At 40.3% G+C, this 12202-nt stretch overlaps 1 protein-coding gene across 1 annotated transcript in view; it reads right to left on the bottom strand.

The window, feature by feature from the left end:
- APTX (aprataxin) overlaps positions 1–12116 on the bottom strand; it is a 34123-nt gene extending 22007 nt beyond the window's left edge. Inside the window, exon 1 of the mRNA XM_084898003.1 lies at positions 11604–12116. The gene's annotated coding sequence lies outside the window, so the exon portion shown is untranslated. The remainder of the gene's footprint in view (positions 1–11603) is intronic.
- Positions 12117–12202: the final 86 nt, after the last annotated feature.

Below are 12202 nucleotides of genomic sequence, written 5' to 3'. Positions count from 1 at the left end.
TTTCTCCAGAGTAACGGGTTTGTTTTTTATCCATAGATATCATGAATCGTGGGACCAACGAAACTGTCAGCTTAGAGACAAATTCATGGCCCGGCTGTAGCAAATGTGAAGGTCATTCCTATATTCATTTTTAGCTTTGCCTCCATTTTGTTTCTACCCATGGTTTTATTTCTTCATTCTCTGAAGGTCTTTTTTTTTTTTTTTTTTTTTTTTTCCCATTCTCTACACTTTTAATTTATGGCATCTTGGAGAGTGTGTGATTTTTGTTTTTGGGTTTTTCCTGTATTTCACCATCAATGTTTATAATGTATACTAGTGGCCCAGTGCACGAAATTCAAGCACGGGGGGGAGGGGGGGGGTGTGGCAGGAGAGGGGTGTGTCCCTCAGCCCAGCCTGCATCCTCTTCAATCTGGGACCCTTTGGAGGATGTCCCACTGCTGGTTAAGGTCTGATCCTAAACCAGCAGTCAGACATCCCTCTCACAATCCGGGACTGCTGGCTCCTACGCACTCACCTGCCTGCCTGCCTGATCACCCCTAACCACTCTGCCTGCTGGCCTAATCACCCCCAACTGCCCCCCATTCTAGCCTGATCACCCCTAACTGGACCCCCCACTGGCCTGATTGCTCCCAGTTACCCCCCTGCTGGCCTGATCACCCCCAACTGCAACCCTCCCGCCAGCTTGCTCTCTGCCCCTGCCAGCCAGCTCACCCCCAACTGCCCCTTTGCCAGGCTGCTCGCCCCCAACTGCTACCCCTGCCAGCCTGATAGCCCCAAACTGCCACCCCCTTACCCCCCCCCCCCCCCAGCCAGCATGACTGTCTCCAACTGCCCTTCCCTGCCAGCCTGAACATCCCTAACTGCCTCTGCCTCGGCCTGTCACCATGGCTTTGTCTGGAAGGACATCCAGAAGGTCTCCCAGTCTAATTAGCATATTACCCTTTTATTAGTATATATAATAATATAAGTATTTATGTAAATACTAGGAGAGAGACGTGTCCACAAGCCAATGTGAGCACAGTAAAGGGCTCATAAATCAGTCAGAGCATTACAAGAGACCTTACATAGAGCTCATCGCTTGAGTTTTTCTTTGTGCTTTGTTTTATTGAGGATGTTTTAGAGTTTATTCATAATGCAACGATAGTTACACAAACTTAAGTTGTTACCAACTGCAAGAAGATGCTAAAAATAATCTTGCAGAGTAGATTTTTATATCATATCATGGGTTTATGGGACATCATAGAAACTGTTTACAATAAATTGAGGCTCCAGTCCCAAGAGTTTCCTTTATCAATATTTTTTTTTCTGACTAAAAAATTATGGGGCAAAACAATTCATACCTGCAGAATTAAAATAATTATTTACAAAATATATCTACACAAACTGTTATCAACTGGATTATTCAAATAAATAAGGACAAACAAGGTTTAGGAATTTAAATTATCTAGACGAAAAGTCTCAGATTTGAAAGGGATATTAAAAATCATTTAGTGCAGCTGCATACCTGTGCAGCAATGTTCTCCCTTAATTCTTCATCCCATCTTACAGGGTTTCCCTGGCTTGCCTTGTGTTTCCCTGGTTGCCTATGTGAGAACATAGTGAGAGAAAGAACAGTTGCTGACATATTGTTTTAAGTGTGCTGGATCAGCAGATTATTTTTAACTATACTCAATTTAATCTCCTTTTGTTTTCTCTTTTCTTAAAGAAAGAGTTCTAGCAATATAAAACCTTTTTTTAAATATATTTTATTGATATTTTACAGAGAGGAAGGGAGGAGAGAGAGTTAGAAACATTGATGAGAGAGAAACATCAATCAGCTGCCTCCTGCACACCCCCCACTGGGGATGTGCCCACAACCAAGCTACATGCCCTTGACCAGAATTGAACCCGGGACCCTTCAGTCTGCAAGCTGAACCTCTATCCACTGAGCCAAAATGGCTAGTGTGCAATATAAAACCTCTTATTGACAAACAAGAAATAGGCCAGGATCTCATGAATGAAGCATTCCAAATTTTTTTCAAAAAGACAGCAATAAACATGTTTACTGCACATCCTCTCATTCTTCAATAATTTGAAAAATTACAACCATCTTCCTTCAGGTGAAAGGAGAGGGGTGGCAAGAAAAAGAAGAAAAGAAGAAGGGAGGGAAAACAAGTTAAACCAGATATACCCCCATGACCTTTTTCAGCTATCTGCAAGGCCCAGCACTTTGTATTCTTCTTTGCATTCAGGAAAATTGTAGACTTTTAACTTAGAATAACTAAATAGAATGCATTACTCTCTTCCTGTCCTTCTATAATTTTTTTAAGCTTAAAAGCAAAACTACCTGAAAATTGCTCAGTGCTAAGAGGAAAGGCCACTCTGAACTCAGCTATTAGTCACTCTGACATTTCCCAAAGGAGGGCAGCCCAGGCACACAGAAAAACCACCAGACAATAACGCCAGGCTGGATGTCCCATGAGAGCTGAAACCAGCTCTTCTTTTTCACAACTATATACACAGATCCTGGCTACAAGTCTGGCACAATGCATATTCATTCATTTGTTCAATAAATACCTCTGGTTCATTCCCTATTCTGTACCAGGCAGTGTTCTATATGCCTGGGATGCATCATAAAACAAAACAAAGAGCCCTGCCCAAATGGCATTTAAATTCTAGAGGGAAGGGGGTGGGGGTGGAGAGAAGAGGCAATAGGTAAATATTGTGTTTACGTCATAAGTGCAGTGGAGGATGAGGAGACAGGTGAAGGAGGACTGGCAGTGCTGAGGAGCAACAGACTGAAACTTGGAATAGGGTAGACATCGTAGACCTCACTGAGAAGGTAACGTTTAAACAAAGACTTGAGGGAAGTGAGGTGCTCGACAAACATTTGATTAAATAAATGAATCAGAGCAGGATTAAGGAGGCAGGAAAGTACAAGGCACATTCTGGGGATGGTGAGAAAACGAGTTTAAGAAGAGAGATGATTCTGGGAAGGAGGTGAGGTGGGAAACTCACTAAGGTCTTATGTGCAGAACTAAAAAAAAAGTATAAATTTGTAAAATTTAGAGTTTACAAACAACTTTCATTTATAGTCTCATTTAATTTTCACATATCTAATAAGGTTAATAACTTCATCTCCATTTACCAATAAGGAGAGCACGCTCAGTTTTCCCAAGATCTCACAGCCAACAAGAGGGAGAGGCAGAACTCAAATGTGAGTTTCGGACTTCTATCTTCAGGCTTTCCCTATCACCTCCCCCAACAAAAGACACACAGGTAATGTGACCGGAAGAAAAAAGCATTACACAATATACCACTAAAATATGGAAATGCTCACATGTCAGTAATCAAAAAGCATAAAGATACAAGGTAAAACTGAAGTTTAATATAAGTTTTCAAAGTTATACACCCTGTAGCACATGTGTCAAACACAAGGCCCGCGGGACAAATCCAGCCCGCCAGGCCTTGCAATGTGGCCCGCATCGCGCTGTCATCCCTGCACTCCGCTGTCAGTTTATGACATTGTCAGTTTATGACTGTTCAGTAAACCATTCGGCCCGCGATTTAGGCTGGATTTTAGATTTTGGCCCCTTCTCTGATTGAGTTCGACACCCCTACTGTAGAGGAACCAATCGATTGTGGGTACTCAATAAAAGTTTAAAAGTAAACTAAGAGCCTATTTGAAACACATGTAGTGTGGTACGGGCAACAGAAAATATGTGGTTGCAAATCTATTTCTATCATAAATGCCTTTCTTTTTACTATAAAGTTTTGAAACTTTTACTTTCAGAGTAACTCTATTTCTCTTACAAATACAATAATACTTTGTGACTTGATTTCCATTTAAAAATTATTTCTCAGTTACATAAAAAATACATGAGTACTTTCTTTAAAAGATGAAAATCCTCAGCCAATTGTCCCCCTTCATCCTGGTCTTCACCCGGGCACTATCATTTTGGAATGTATATCCAGCTCTTTTTCTATGGCTACTTATATATCCAAGTGCTTCCTGAATATCTACACTTGGGATATGAATGTTTAAAACTGAATTCATCCTTTTCCCCTCAAGGCCAATATGGTCCTCTTTGACTTCTGTGCCAGTGAATGGCTTCACCTACTCATCACAACTGATCATCAATAAATTCCTATAGATTTACCTCTTTAATATACTGTGTAACCATCCTCCATTCTCCATTCCCACTTCCGCTACTTTAATATTGGCCCTCTTTACCTACTACTTCAACTACTGCAGGGCCAACTTCATGGACATGTGACCTGTACACTCACACAGGTCTCATCTTAGAAGGGCCTCCTGTTTGGTATAACGCTTTGCTGTCAGTGTATTGGATTTCTTATTAATCCTCACCCGAGGATATTACTTTTCCCCACTGATTTTAGAGAGAGTGGAAGGGAAAGGGAGAGACACAGAGAGAAAAACATTGATGTGAGAGAGACACATCGACTGATTGCCTCCCACACATGCCCCAACCAGGACCAGGGATCGAGCCTGCAACCGAGGTAAATACCCTTGACCAGATTGAACTCAAGACCCTTCAGTCCAAGTACTGATGCTTTAATATCTAAGCAAAACCGACTACGAGCTGGAATTCTTAATGATTTCTGAACAAGGGGCACTGTTTTCATTTTGCACTGCTTCACAAAATATAAAAAGAGTCCTATACTACTGTAATATCTTAACTGGTACCCACTTCCCCAGTTAGGCCTTGCTGTAACCCACTCTTCATAATTACACAGAGAATTAAAGAGAAGACACATTAAAACTGGATTGAGCAATACTGAGCACTGAGATCTGCCCAATTCAAGACTGAGTTCTAAGGTATAACTTTAAATTGAAAAGAGGAATTAAATTTCCATATAACGAGTCTAACCACATTATCTATGGACACTTTTGCATTACGAGTACTTAGGGAAGATGGCCAAAGTAAATACAGCCCTCTGCAAGCCAGATGGTACAGGCAAAGGCCACAGGCTTTGTATTCAGAAAGACGGGGTTCAAATTCCAATTTGACTACTTACTGTGTTACTCTGAATAAGTTACTCAAATTCTCTAATTTTTATTTTCCTATTGATAAAGTAGAAAAAATTACCTGGCAGAACTCTTGTGAGACAAAATAATAGAGACCCAGTTCAGTTCAGCAAATACTAATCTGTGCCTTCAAGCCTATGACATCAAGTTAAGTAAGACTGCCTTCTAAAGGGTATAGTTTGGAAAAGCGGGAGAGCAGAGGAATAACTTCACAATGGAGAAACCTGACCAACCCTACCTCAGCCAGGTAGGTGACCAAGGTCAACATCAACAGTAGTAAGTTATGTTCATAGCATGTAGCTGGAATATATGATGAAATTAACACTTTACTCTGTAGTCTTCCTCCCCAAAACCCATAAACCCACTCAAACCATGAGAAAAACACATTAGATAACCCAAACTGAAGGACAGTCTACAAAACACCTGGCCAGTGCTCCTTAAAACCGCCAAGGTCATCAAAAATAAGGCAAATCTAAGAAATAGTCACAGTCAAGAGGAGTCTAAGGAGACATGACAACTAAAAGTAACATCATATCCTGCCCTGGCCAGCTGGCTGTCGTTGGAGCATCATCCTGTACACCACAGGGTTTGGATTTGATTTCTGGTCCAGGCACATGCTTGGGTTTGATCCCAATAAATGTTCTGTCTTACAGCGATGATTCATTCTCTCCCCCACTCCTTCCTCTCTCTAAACACATCTTCTGGTAAGAATTAAAACAACAGCCAAAACTGGTTTGGCTCAGCGGTAGAGAGTCTTCGGACTGAAAGGTCCTGGGTTCGATTCCGGTCAGGGGCATGTACATTGGTTGCGGGCACATCCCCGGTACGTTTCTAGCTCTCTATCTCTCTCCCTTTCTCTCTGTAAAAAAATCAATAAAATATATTAAAAAGAAAAAAAAACCTAAATGCTGCAAGAAATTTAAATTAATTTATATGAGCATAAATAGTATTTTGACTACAACTTACTCCCCATTTTGTATTTCCCAGTAAAATGTTTTTCTTTTTTAAATTAAAAAAAAAAAGGGTAGCAGTAATTCTGCATATCCAAAATTGGATTCATCTTACCCCCTTTTCCAATTCTGCCCCCACCACAGCCTCCTCTTCCTCCTCTTTCTAGGTTGTCCCTCTCAGGAAGGGCATCTGCAGCCATCCTACTGCTAAGTCCAGAAGGCGGGAAGTCAGTGATGAGTCCTTTCCCCTCATCTCTGCATCCAGTCACCACCAAGACCTGCAGACTTCACCTTTGTATTTATACTTCCCTCCCTTTCCATTTCTCCTGTTTTGGTCTTGTCACTTACTGATCTCATCCTCATCATAAAAGATTTCTAAGAATCCAGCCTTCACACTAGCACCCAAATGACTGTTCTAAAAAGATCAATGTGTCTGTAAAACAGAGTTGTGAGATTAAAATATGACACTTGTAGAGTTTAGCTCAGTGCCTAATAGGAACTAAAAAAAATAAAATAAAAAATAAAAAAATCAGCTGGTAGAGGTTATATCACCCCATCCTTAAAGTCTTCCAGTATCTCACCGAAGCCGGTTTGGCTCAGTGGTAGAGCATCGGTCTGCGGACTGAAAGGTTCGATTCCGGTCAAGGGCATGTACATTGGTTGCGGGCACATCCCTGGTAGGGGGTGTGCAGGAGGCAGCTGGTCGATATTTCTCTCTCATCGACGTTTCTGGCTCTCTCTCTCCCTTCCTCTCTGTAAAAAAAATAAAATAAAATAAAAAATCAATAAAATATATATATATAAAAAAAAGTCTTCCAGTATCTTTCAAGGTAAAATTCAAACTAACAGCATAATGCGTAAGCCCTAATGACTTGGCTCCTGCCCTGCCTCCAGCCATCTCCAGCTACTTGCATGGCCATCTGTGATCTGGTCACATGGTTACTGAGAGTGCATGAAGCACAGGCACTGAAATAAAACACAACGGTAAGAAAAGAAGCCATTTGTAAAAAACAACAAAAAGACAATGTCTAGTGACATCTTTAAGAAGAAATAATCAGGACCTAAATTTTTAAAAAGCATAAACACAACAAAGTGAATATACAGTTATATACACTTTATGCCTTTTTCATGGGTAGGAAGGTTGAATACCATAAGCATTTTAATGCTCCCAAAACTGTCTGATATACAAAAGCACTATAATCACAATCAAAATAACAGTGGGAATGGGGGGAATCTTCCAGAAATATTCTTATATTTATCTGGAAGAATAAAAATCCTAGAAAGTGCCAGGAAAATTGTAAAAAGGAGGAGCAATAAGGGGAACTACCAGAAATTAAAATGTATTTTAATGGGAGTTTGGTATACAACAAAAGTGGCATTTTACATTAGTCAGGAAAAAAAATTAAGTGCTAAAATAGTGTTAGATAAACTAGCCCTCCATTGAGACAAAAATAAATCTCAATTACTTAAAAATAATCCTCAGCCCTTACACCAAAATAAATTTCAGGTGGATTAAAATTTTAATGTAAAAAATTGAACCATAAAAGTACAAGAGAAAACCTGGGAGGATATATTTATAATGGATTTGTGAAGGCTTTCTATATGTAACAAATAAAGGAGAAGAAGGAGAAAAGAAGGAAGAAGAAGAAATGCAAAAGCCAAAAAGAAAGTGTCGCAATTTATCTAACCTTGATTGGATAGCTAAGCTGGTTAGAACACTGTTCCAATACCCCAAGATTTGAGTTCAATCAAGAATCAAGGGAGGAAAAAGAAGAAACAAGGGCACATATAAGAATCAATCAACAAATCATAACTAAGTAGGACAACAAATAGATGTTTCTCTTCCTCTCTCTCTCTAAAAACCAATAAATTAAAAGAAAATTTAGCTCTGGCGAGGTAGCTCAGTTAGTAAGAGTGTTGTCCTGATATGTTAAGGTTGTGAGTTTAATCCCGGTCAGAGTACATACAAGAGGCGACCAATAAATCAATTAAAAAAAATTTTAATGTATCTACATAAAAATTAAAATCTTCATATGGCGTATATATATGAGGCCCGATGCATGAATTCATACATGGGTGGGGTCCGGCCAGCCTGGCCAAGGGGAGAGGACATGGGCAGTTGGCCAGCCTGCCTGCTGGTCGAACTCCTGATCGAAGGGACAATTTGCATATTAGCCTTTTATTATATAGAATATACACTGAGTGGCCAGATAATTATGTGTTCAGAGATCATAATAATCTGGCCACTCAGTGTATATATGCACACACACTATCCCCAATATAAAGGTACTGTTATATCACATTAAAATTGTGGAGTTACATACTCTAGTTTCTCTTCAGATCGCATAAATCTTTCACCTTATACTAAAATAGTGGAGTTACATTAAAGAAAAAATGATCAAATAACAAAAAGGACTACTGACAGAAAAAAAGTTGATAAATACTATTTAGAAGATGCTCAACCACAATACTAAAGAAATTCAAATTAAAACAATAGATACCACTTTTTAATCTCCATGGTTAGCAAAGACTAAAAAAAATAAAATCCCCCATATTGGCAAGACCCACTCACACACTGCAGACAGCAATACGAACTGTTATAGAAAAGTATTTATTACAATTTAAAATCTGCATTTACATTGGCTCAACAATTTCAATTCTAGATGTCCGTCTTACAGAAATACTTGCATTAATGCCCAAAGATGGATTTGAGAATTTCTCAACAATAAATATCTATTACCGTGTTTCCCCGAAAATAAGACATCCTCCGAAAATAAGACCTACTTACAGGTTTCCTTCTGAGTGAAATATAAGGCATCCCCCCAAAAATAAGGCCCCCTCTAGGCTAAACATGAGAGATTTGGTCCACTGATTCTGAAAGAAATGGAGTCATAAGAAATTCACCAGGAAATTCAGGAATTGGATTGTTATGATGATGTTTCAGAAGATGATGACATGATTGTCATTGAATAAATGAGTAAATTCTTGATACTGTAGGATTCACAGTTTGTCTGTGTTGACAACTACCGTACTACCGTTCCATATACAAGTAATAAATTTCCTTTATTTTCATTTAACAATAAATGTGTACCGTATTCTTCTTCATGGAAAAATAAGACATAACCTGAAAATAAGACCTAGCGCATCTTTGGCAGCAAAAATTAATATGAGACACTGTCTTATTTTCGGGGAAACAGGATATTTATTAAATTATTATTCATTTTTTTATACAATTTTAATTTTATTTGAATTTCACAAAAGAAAAACAGGATATTTAACACTGTTTGTAAAACATTGGCAATTGCCAAAATGTTCATCAATAGGGCAAAGGTTAAATTATAGTGCCTGCATCCTACATTCTTTGAAGTCATTAAAAATAGGGTAGATTTATTTATCCAAACATGATAAGATGACAATAAATTAAATAAAAAGGGAAAAGAACAAGCAGCTTGTATATGATCCCATTTTTTTAAAAAAGAAAAAAATCACATGCCGAAACCGGTTTGGCTCAGTGGTAGAGCGTCGGTCTGTGGACTGAAAGGTCCCAGGTTCGATTCCGGTCAAGGGCATGTACATTGGTTGAGGGCACATCCCTGGCAGGGGTGTGCAAGAGGCAGCTGGTTGATGTTTCTCTCTCATCGACATTTCTAGCTCTCTATCTCTCTTCCTTCCTCTCTGTAAAAAATCAATAAAATATATAAAAAGAAAATCACATAATTATTGTTACTGGTTTTCTGTTTTATGTAAATAAGAATGCGTCTTAAAAACGTTAAGCCAGAATATTCATCAGGACATACTTTCAGCATCGACATAAATTTCTATGAGGAAAAAAAATGTCAAACAGAACATACTATGTTTTTTAATGTGTTCAATAAATACTATATTCAAATATGTTAAATATTCCAAAGTCACAAAAGGTTATTTGGTAATATGCCTTCCTCCCATCTGCCTCTCTCCAATACCCAGCTCTCTCCCATGGGCAAACCATATTACAAGTTTTGGGGTATCCTTCTGAAATATTTTGTGCACATACAAGCAAATAAGTACCGTTTTCCTTTTTTTCTTTTCTTTTTTTTTTTTTTTTAAATCAACTTGTATACCCTTTATCTTTATTCATAATAAAGAATTAAGCTTAGTGAGCTTGCAATTTTTCTTCTTTTTAACGAGAGGATGCTTTGTGTGTGTCTTGAGTGTGTGTGTGTGTGTGTGTGTGTGTGCTCGCGAGTGTGCCAGTGTGTGCAGTGTGTGTGAGAGGGGAGTGAGGGGGCTTGAGCTTGCAAATTTAAAGTATTTCCAATATCATATTTCATGGCCTTATGCTGATGGTCTCAAGAAGGTATCTTTATGTTTGTATCATGCTTCCATCTTTCTAAAAGCTGTGGGAATTTCAATTGGGTCCCTCAGGCAAAAGGAAACACTAATTGTGGCTATCGTTAAGAAACACGAGGCATGGTAATACTTATCGTGGAAACTCTTCAAGTGTTTTGCTCTAATGAAGTGTTGTGTTTAACCAGTGTTAGGTTCGCAAACGTTTTACAGCCAAGTATGGACTTTAGAACTATCATGCTTACATAATACATGTAAGCAGTGTGTAGTTATTGTTTTCTCTTAATTGTTCATGCTTTCATAACTGCTGGTCTCTAACCTGGGATATTTATTTAGATGGTGCAAATTTTCCCTACTCAGCACCTCAATATCCTCTTTCTTATTGGGGTATATTCCTCAACTTCTTTATATGGTGAACTCCTTGAGGACAGGGACCATGACTTGTGTGATTTTTATATTAACAAACCCTAGTTCCCTTCCAGGAAGCATTAGACCTTCGGTAACTGCTGATCAGAAGAAGAAAAAAACCACAAACTTTATACCAGGGGTAGTATTTGAGAAGATAACATCTAAGACTGGGAAAATTAGGTGTTTGTCAGCCGGAGTAAAGCAGAGAGAGAGGTGAAAAAGTGCATTTGGGAAAAGGAAACAGTTCGGTGCAACTGGTGCACTCCATTTAAAGAGATAAGAGATACACACGGGGGTGCCTCCAGGGTAAAGTTCAGATCCTTAGTTTAGCAAGAGACACCCCACCTGGCTCTGAAGCCTCACCTCCTGCTATTTCAGATCCCTTAGGTCTGGTTATATCCAATTGCTTGCAATTTCCTAAAAACATCACATTCTTCCACCTCGATAGCCTAGAGAGATCTTGGCTACATAGCACAAACTTTTTCCATCCATCCATTTTTGCACGTTTGTAAGGAACAGATTCTCAATCTCCTCACTTCCTATAACACTGACATCAGCAAAGTACTCTGTCCTTTGCTGCAAAAGGTCTTCTCCCTTCTTCAAAATTCAGCTCCACTACCACTTTCCCAGGGAAAGCTTTCCCTGTTCCATCGGATTAATATTCAGGGGCCCCTCCCCTGCTAACCTCTGTATTGGGGTTCACTTACAGTTCCTTGGCGTGTACAGCTGCCTACTAAAATCTAAGCAACGTGAACCGGCTTTTTTTCAACTTCGGCTTCCTGGGAGCCAGAGAATAGTACTCCTGAGTCTGTTGTGTTAATGAGTAAGAAAAACGGCCCCCCTTTTTCCAATAGGCCCCCCTCCCTACACTTGAAAGCCCAGAGACTCACTTTGCTGCGGACTGAAGATCCAGGTTCACAGACTGTGAACATCAACTAAAACAATCTGTCCGTCACTCTCGGTGCTGCTATTCTGTGTCTCCCGCTAGCCAACCAAGTGAACACCCGGCCAGAGGAGAGTTCACGGCCCTCCGTGTTTGCCCAAAGACTTGGCAAACGTTTCTGGTTTGGCGCTGGCCTGAGCCCAACGTATAGGAAGGAGGCTGCAAGGCCCAAGGCAGAAGACTGGCGTGTGAGTCCGGACTTGCAAAGCGCTCCCCCAGCCTGCGGTTTGCATGATCAGGTCAGGGGCTGCGTGAAAAAAGGAACAAGACCCGAGGCCTGTGAGACCGCTCTGGGGCCCAGGCCCATCTTGCTCAGCGGTTCCCAGAACCTCAGGACTCAAGACCTGAGCTGGTTAGGAGTCGCCTAAAGAGGCAAATGAGGCGCCGCCGGGTGGAAGCGCTGCAGGGCTTTGTTCTGCCAGGCACCGGCTCTGCGCACGGCACCCGCGCGCGCGGTCCGTCCCCGCAGGCGGCGGCCGCCCCCGGAACCGGAGGTGCAACGCTCCCGGGGATTCCCCGTGCCCCGCTTGACAACCCCGACGACCT

This window comes from Pipistrellus hanaki, assembly GCF_964339955.1.
Source record: "Pipistrellus hanaki genome assembly, chromosome: 11".
Taxonomy (NCBI): domain Eukaryota; kingdom Metazoa; phylum Chordata; class Mammalia; order Chiroptera; family Vespertilionidae; genus Pipistrellus; species Pipistrellus hanaki.
The sequence above is the reverse complement of the archived record's forward strand: the minus strand, read 5'-3'. Positions and strand labels throughout refer to the sequence as shown.